Genomic DNA, 7,578 nt, shown 5'->3' with positions numbered 1-7,578 from the left:
GAAATCTAAGGTATTTGGGCTTGGTGTGAGGAGATGTGGTCCTCGAGGCATTAGGGGATAAAACTGGTCCCATGTTAGGTAGGCTGTGACTAGATTGGACAAGGCTGTAGCTGAAGATCTACTATCAGAGCTAGACCAATCCATGTCATATTGAAGGGATGCCATACTGAGGGTGGAAAAAGCTTGTTTTCTGCTGTTCCAGGGACTAGGACATTGTCCAGAAAAGCAGCCAAGAATGCTGATAGCTGCATTAAACAAGAGAAACTGCTCATGGAGGCTGGTGCAGTTTTAAAGCAAAGCAAAATCCATTGCAAATAAAATAGGATTAAAGCAAAGTTCTAGCCAGAGAATAGTCAAGCAGTCCAAGGTCTAGAATTATGATGAGGTAGATTAACAAGGCAGTCCAAAGATCAAGGGTTTCAGATAGTCAAGATGAATAAGCAGTCTGAGGGTCAAGGGTTCAGGTCAAGGAGACAAAGAAAGAGTGAGAGACAAGCATGCTTTCACCAGCAAACTCAGATAATTTCTGACAACTGACCTGGCATCCTGCACCTATTTATATTACCAGCTCGCATGAGCTCAGCTGTTGTTCATGGCTTGGCGTTTTTCATAAAGTCTCCTCGAACTCCAGAGGAAACAGCTCTTTGCTGTTCTCTTCATTGTCTTTCATGCCTGTAAGCTCTGCTGCCGGGAAGCTCTATGGTTCTATGATTTGAGGAACAACAGTAAATGATGCCTCTCTCCTCTACATAGGAGATACATAGCACGCCTGGTGTTAAAGGAATGATCTCGGTCAAAACAGTACTTAGAGCAGAGATGGGCAACTTTCAACTGCCCATAGGGTACTGGAAAGCATCTCTCATCATCTGCTCCACAGACTCAGCTATCTAATTCTGAGATGAATTGTAGTCCATTTGGAATATCTGGAAGGCCATATTTTCCACCTTAAGGTATAGCAATGTACCTGTTTACAATGTACATGTTTTCCACCTTAAGGTAATCCTTTCCTGAATGTTCTCATGAAGAATTTGTTTCTTTAGACTGATTGTGTCCTAGCTAGTTGCTCAAAAATAAGTGTTACTGGTTTCAGTTAGACTTGCTCTTTGTTAGGCATGCCTAGGGATTATAACATTCACACAATAATGTATAGATGTTGCCAAACATTTCACAAACATATGCAAGTACGAGAGCTCAGAAGGAGAAGGCTTCAAAGCAGCCCATACCTCAATACCAGCAGCAACAGCAGAGGCAGAGAGAGCTCAGAAAGAGAAGGCATCAAAGTAGCCCTTCCCCCAACATCAGCAGCCACAGCAGAGGAAGAGAGAGCTCAGAAGGAGAAGACTTTAAACCAGCCCTTCCCCAACACCAGCAGCCACAGCAGAGGCAGAGAGAGCTCAGAAGGAGAAGGCATCAAATCAGCCCTTTTCTCAGTACCAGCAGTCACAGCAAGAGTAGGTAGATTTAGGGTGGCGAATGGAGATGTGACTGTAAGCCACGGAAACTGGGTTAGAACCTGTGTAATCCTTGGTAAAGAGAAATCTTCTATTTCTACAGGGCAAATATCTCTTTGAATGAAAAGAGGTCCAGAGAATCCCAGCTAAAGTTCATATTTAGTTCCCAGTCCCAATTAGGGAAGAAGAAAAGAAGAATGGATGGGACTGAAGAACAGAAAGGGAGTCCAACCTGGTTTTTCTTCTGCCTTAGGGCTTAAATGTCCTCCACCACTTTCTAAACAAAATAGAAGAAGGGAAAGAAAGAAAGAAGAACAAGAAAATATCGCTAAAGACTTGAAAAAAGGAAAGAAGAAAGAGAGAGTACAACTAATAGAGAAAGACAATCTATCTTTGTATTGAGTAGACAAAAAAGTGGGAGAACAAATCAAAATAAGAACAATGAATAATAAAATTCTCTCTTGGAATGTAAATGGAACTCCAAATATAAAGAAGGAAAATATTCCACCATTTAGAAAAACTTAAATTGAACACAGTGTGTCTACAAGAGACACATATTAAAACAAAAGAAATAAAATATTTGAAGAATAACAAACTAGAAGTATTTATAGCAGCAAATGAGAAACATAAAAAAAGGAGTCTCTATACACGTAAATAATAGGATTGTGGCTAAAGAAATTTTCAAGGATACAGAAGGTCAATATGTAGCAGTTGAACTGCAATTGCAAGAAAGGAAAACACTCTTAATCAGAATATATGCATCAACAGAGAACAAAGCAGTCTTTTACAAAAACCTATTTAAGAAAATATAAGAATTTGATCATAAGGAAATAATCATCAAAGGAAACTGGAATGCAGTCACTGAACCAAACCTAGATCAAACTACAAAAATAAGAAACAAGAAGAATCAAGAGAAATTAGCCCAAACAACATTTGATTTAATACAAAGGTTTAATCTGGTAGCTATATGGTGACATACAGTAAATACAACAAGGAGAAAGACTATACCTTTTTCTCAGAGAGATATTGAACATGGAGTAGAATATATATGTTTTTCATGACTCTACCAATATGTATGAGGAGCCAAAAAAAAAAAAAAATGGAATCACTGCTGAGAGTAATGTCAGACCACAACCCCATTATACTCACTTTAAAAGCAAAGAAGCAGGAGTATTCATGGAAATTAAATGATATATTACTAGAAAATGAAGAAATAGTCCAAAAAATGAAGAGACAGTTAAAACTGTATTTCTAGGAAAATATGGATAGAGGCACCCCAACAACTGTAGTTTGAGATGCAAGTAAAGCCATGGTTAGAGGTTTCTTAATTCAACAAGAAAGAATAATGAAAAATAAAAAATAATGAAAAAAGAGAAAGGATAATGATTGAACTAAGCAACAAAGCACAAGAATTTTAAAAACACCCAGAAATGCAAAAGTTTAAAAAAGAGATCGAGATTCTACAAAAACTACTCTCCCAAGAAACAAGTCAAAAAATTGCAAATAAATTAAACTTTATTAAACAAAAGTATTTCGAAAATGCTAATAAAACTAGAAAGTGCTTATCATACAGGCTAAGAAAGGAAAGAAAGAAAAATAATAATTCCGGTTGTTAACTACAAAGGAAAATATCAAACACAATAGAATCAAATAAAGGACGTTTTCCAAAAATTTTATTCGAAATTATTCAAAAAACATATACAGTAATGTCAGAAGAACATAAGACAAAAATACATTGATACCTAAAAAAAGAGAAGATCCCACAAATAACTGAAGAACAAAGAAAAGAATTGAACAAACCAATATCAATGCATGAAATAAACCAAGTAATTGCAAGACTGAAAACAGGGAAGGCACCAGGACCTGATGGACTCGCAGCCTAATTCAGTGAAACATTTGAGGTGAAATTGGCCTTACCATTCTATAAAACAATAAAAGAAGCAGACAAAGGAGTAATCCCAAATACATGGAAAAGTGTGGTAATCACGTTAATACCTAAAGAAGACCGGGACCCAAAAGAAGTGGCCAATTAAAGACTGATCTCTCTATAGAACATAGATTATAAGATAAATGAAGATCAAACCAGATCCTTGCCAAACAGTTATACAAAGGAGAATGTAAGAACAGTATTGGATGTAATAGAATTTTATGAGAAACATAAAGAAAGGAAAATGGGGGTGGCATTACTCGACATGGAAAAAGCATTTGATAATGTTAGATGGGGTTTTATGAAGGAAGTGTTAGTAGCAATGAACTTAGGTAAGCCTTTTTAAGTTGGATAAACGATATATATGAAAGTCAAAATACACAGATTCTAGTTAATGGAGAAAAAAACCTGTGATGTCAACAAAGGCATGTGTCAAGGATACCCACTCTCCCCTTTGCTCTTTATAGCTGTTTTGGAGGTATTGGCAAGAAAGATAAGGAAAGACAAACAGAGTTTAAAGATACAAGTGCATCCGTTTAAGATAAGAGCCTTCACAGATGACATGGTGTCATTCCTGGATGATCCAAACAAAGGTATAACCAATCTGATAAACATATTAGAGGAATCTGGTGATCTTTCAGGCCTCAGAATAAACAAATCTAAGAGGAGTTTATTAATGAAAAATATGACAAAAAAGAGGGAGAAGAACTAGGCAAAAAATCTGGCTTCAAAATGGAAAATAAAAAATACCTGGGATTAATAATAACAAAAATGAACTCTGAATTATCTGGTAACAATTATAAAGAGACTTGGAACACAGTTAAAAGAGATCTCAATAAATGGATTAAATTAAACTTATCATTTATGGGACAAGTTTCAACAGTTCAAATGAACGTGTTATCAAGAATCCCCAACCTCTTCCAGAATTTGCCAATAATTAGTAATGATAAGCCATTTGTTCAATGGAATAAGGAAATATCTAAATTTCTTTGGCAACGGAAGAAACCCAGTATTAAATTCAAAGTATTACAGGACAAAAAGGAAAGAGGAAGTATGGGACTACCTAACGTGAAAATTTATTACCACGTGTGTGGAATGTCTTGGATAAGAGAATGGATAATGTTAGATAACAAAAGACTGCTGCAATTGGAAGGTTTCAATATAAATCTCAAATAGCATGCCTTCCTATGCAATAACAAAATGAAATCAAACAAAGAATTTGGAAACCATTATATCAGGAAATTGTTATGTAAGATATCGATGATGTATATAAAAAAAGTATGTGTCCAATAATACCACTCTGGACCTCCCCACATGATACAATCCATAAAAAAGAAAACCTATATAGAGATAAGTGGCTAACTTACAAAATACTATTATAACAAAAAGGGAAACACCAAATGAAAACTATGGAAGAGCTCGACGAAGAGAATAAATATGCCACTGATTTTTATGCCATCGACTAAAAGAAAGATTTAAAAGAGATGAGAAACTTGAAGGCATTGAGACAAAAAAAAATCAGAATTGGAACAAATACTCGGCTCATAAAATGAACAAATTATCAAAAAAATATTCTATAACCTATTAATGTCATATGAAATGGAGGAAGAAACAATTAAGAACATTATAGTAACACAGGCACAAGACATTGGCCATCCGATACATTTAGACCAATGGATGAAATCATGAAGACTAAGGCCTGGTACATACCCCAGAAAAGGGGCGGTCCACAGCCACCTCTTTCCACAGTGGATTGGGACCAGGGCAGCCATAATGGCAGCCCCAGACGCCCCAATCTGCTGCTTTTTCAGGCCACTGAGAAGCAGCAAAACGCCGCTTCTCTGTGGCCTGGAAAGGAGTGTCCATGGGGCTTCATGCCCCATGGACACCCTGACAGGCGCAGCCAGAGGAGAAAGGAGTCGCTCGGCCACTTTCTCCCTGGCTTCATTCCCGCAATCTAGTTGCCATGGGAACAAGGCGCCCTCCATTTCGGGGCTCCTTCTCGTGCCGAAAATAGGGCATTCTAAGCACCCTCCAGTGGTGCAATGATGTCAGGCGCATGCCGGGCCATTTCTGTGTGTGAAGGCATCATCTCTTGCTGAGTATGGACGGCGCCATGCCAAGATGGTGCCCTCTATACGTAAGAGGGCTGGGGAGCATGCAGTTGCTGCGCACTCCCCATCCCTACTTTTGGCCCCAGCTTCTGCGCCGTCTATACTGGGCCTATATAACAAATTCTCCAGAAACAATGACCTTAAAGAAAATTATTATAAGCTCTTTTATAGACAGCATTTAACACTAATGAAGCCAGCCAAAATATATAATAAGCCAGAAAACAAGAAATGTGAGCAAACAAATGGCACTTTCTACCATATGTGGTGGAAGTGTTAGAAGGCCAAAGGATACTGGAGGGAAATATAGAAAAGACAGAAACATTAAAAATTAATTTCCTTCTAACTTCAGAAACGTATGTATTAAATATGCCAATCAGTTTAGAAAATCAGAAAGTGAAGAAATTTCAGTGTATTCTCTTATACACAGTAACAACTGTGAGAAAGGTTTACACTAAGAAATGGAAAGATCAACAAATTTCAATTATAGATGAATGGATCTTAAAACTAATGGAAATGGCACAGATGGACAAATTAACAATGTACCTGAGTAAAAAGACATTACAAACTTATGAAAATGAATGGGAAAAAATAGCTAATCTGTGGGAAACAAAGAGAAGTAACAAAAGTAATACCTAAGTAAAATAAAGATGTAGATTGGTTGTTTAAATATGTACATAAAGAAAATATAATAAGAAAATATGTATAGGATTAGATAGCAGATGTTAATATGAGTATAAGATTGCATGGATATGGCTGAACTTTTTATTGTTATTTTTTTCTTAATAATAATAATAATAATAATAATAATAATTAAACAAACAAAGAAACACATGCAAGTACAATAGGTAGAGAATGCCATCAGCAGAAGTGGTGAAATACATGGGCTAAACTCAATACCCAAGAAAAACAGATCATCCTGGATCACAAAACAAGCCAGGCTCCCAACCAAGTGAATCCATGGTATTCAGTTTAGTTTCTGACTACCCATAAACTCGTTTTGTGCTTTTAAAGAACATCTTTTGAACTGAAATATTGCTGTATGAATAATTTTAACTCTGGGGCCTCTGCATCACTGCAGGCTACAAGAATGTCAGAGTAGCAGATGCCTGGGTCTGCATCTGCATTGCAGAAATAATCCAGTTTGATGCCATTTTAACTGCCATGGCTCAATGCTACAGGATTCTGAGAAATGGAGTTTGTGGTGGCACCAAAGCTCTCTGACAGAGAAAGCTAAATATCAGACAAAACTACAGTTCCCAGAATGGTGAAGAACTAGAGGTCTTTGACTGAGAATTCTAAACACCCTTCCTAAACTGCAAATCTCAGGATTCCATAGTGGAATAATCAAACTATAATTGTGTAGCGTGAACGGCCTCCTGGTAAACTCTCCAATACAAGTTCCAAATGACAGTTCTTCTTTATCCACTATTAGATATTTTGAGATTTAAAACATTATCAAATGTTTGAAGTAAGTCCATTTGGCTCATTCTGTCCCATGATAGTACTGGCTCTACTTTGTGTTGAAAATTAGTGCTGTTGAATACTGGCTGTAATCTTATTTGTTGCTTCACTGGGGGCCATTCTGTCTGTTGTGCAGTGGATGGAGATTGTGGATGTAGTGGGTATTGCTCAGCAAATAGAAACACAGATAATTTTGGATGTGAAAAATCCTGGGGATGTCCCAAATGACTGGAATAGCATCAACAAGCCACCTATTATGAAATATAGCAATAAAGTTTGCATTTCTGCCCACACACATGCACAACCTGGCATCAACAAGATAACTGTAATGGCCAGGCTGCTAGGAATTTCAGTTCAGCAACAAGGCGAGGGCCACATAGTTGTAGTAGATTGTACACCCTAAAGGTAGCAGATCCCACCTGTCTTTGGAAGCTGAGCAGGGTCAGCCCTAGTTACTACTTGGATGGGAGATGCCAACAAATATTAGGTGTTGTAGGTTATATTTTAGAGGAAGGAACTGGCAAAACCATTTTTGAGTATTCCCGGTCTAAGAAAACCCTCAGAAATTCATGGCTTCACAGGTGACTTGAAGGCACATACACATACATCCTCCCTCCCTAACTGT

The sequence above is a fragment of the Sceloporus undulatus genome, chromosome 1 (genome assembly GCF_019175285.1).
Source record: "Sceloporus undulatus isolate JIND9_A2432 ecotype Alabama chromosome 1, SceUnd_v1.1, whole genome shotgun sequence".
Classification (NCBI taxonomy): Eukaryota; Metazoa; Chordata; class Lepidosauria; order Squamata; family Phrynosomatidae; genus Sceloporus; species Sceloporus undulatus.
This window is presented reverse-complemented; position numbering follows the sequence as displayed.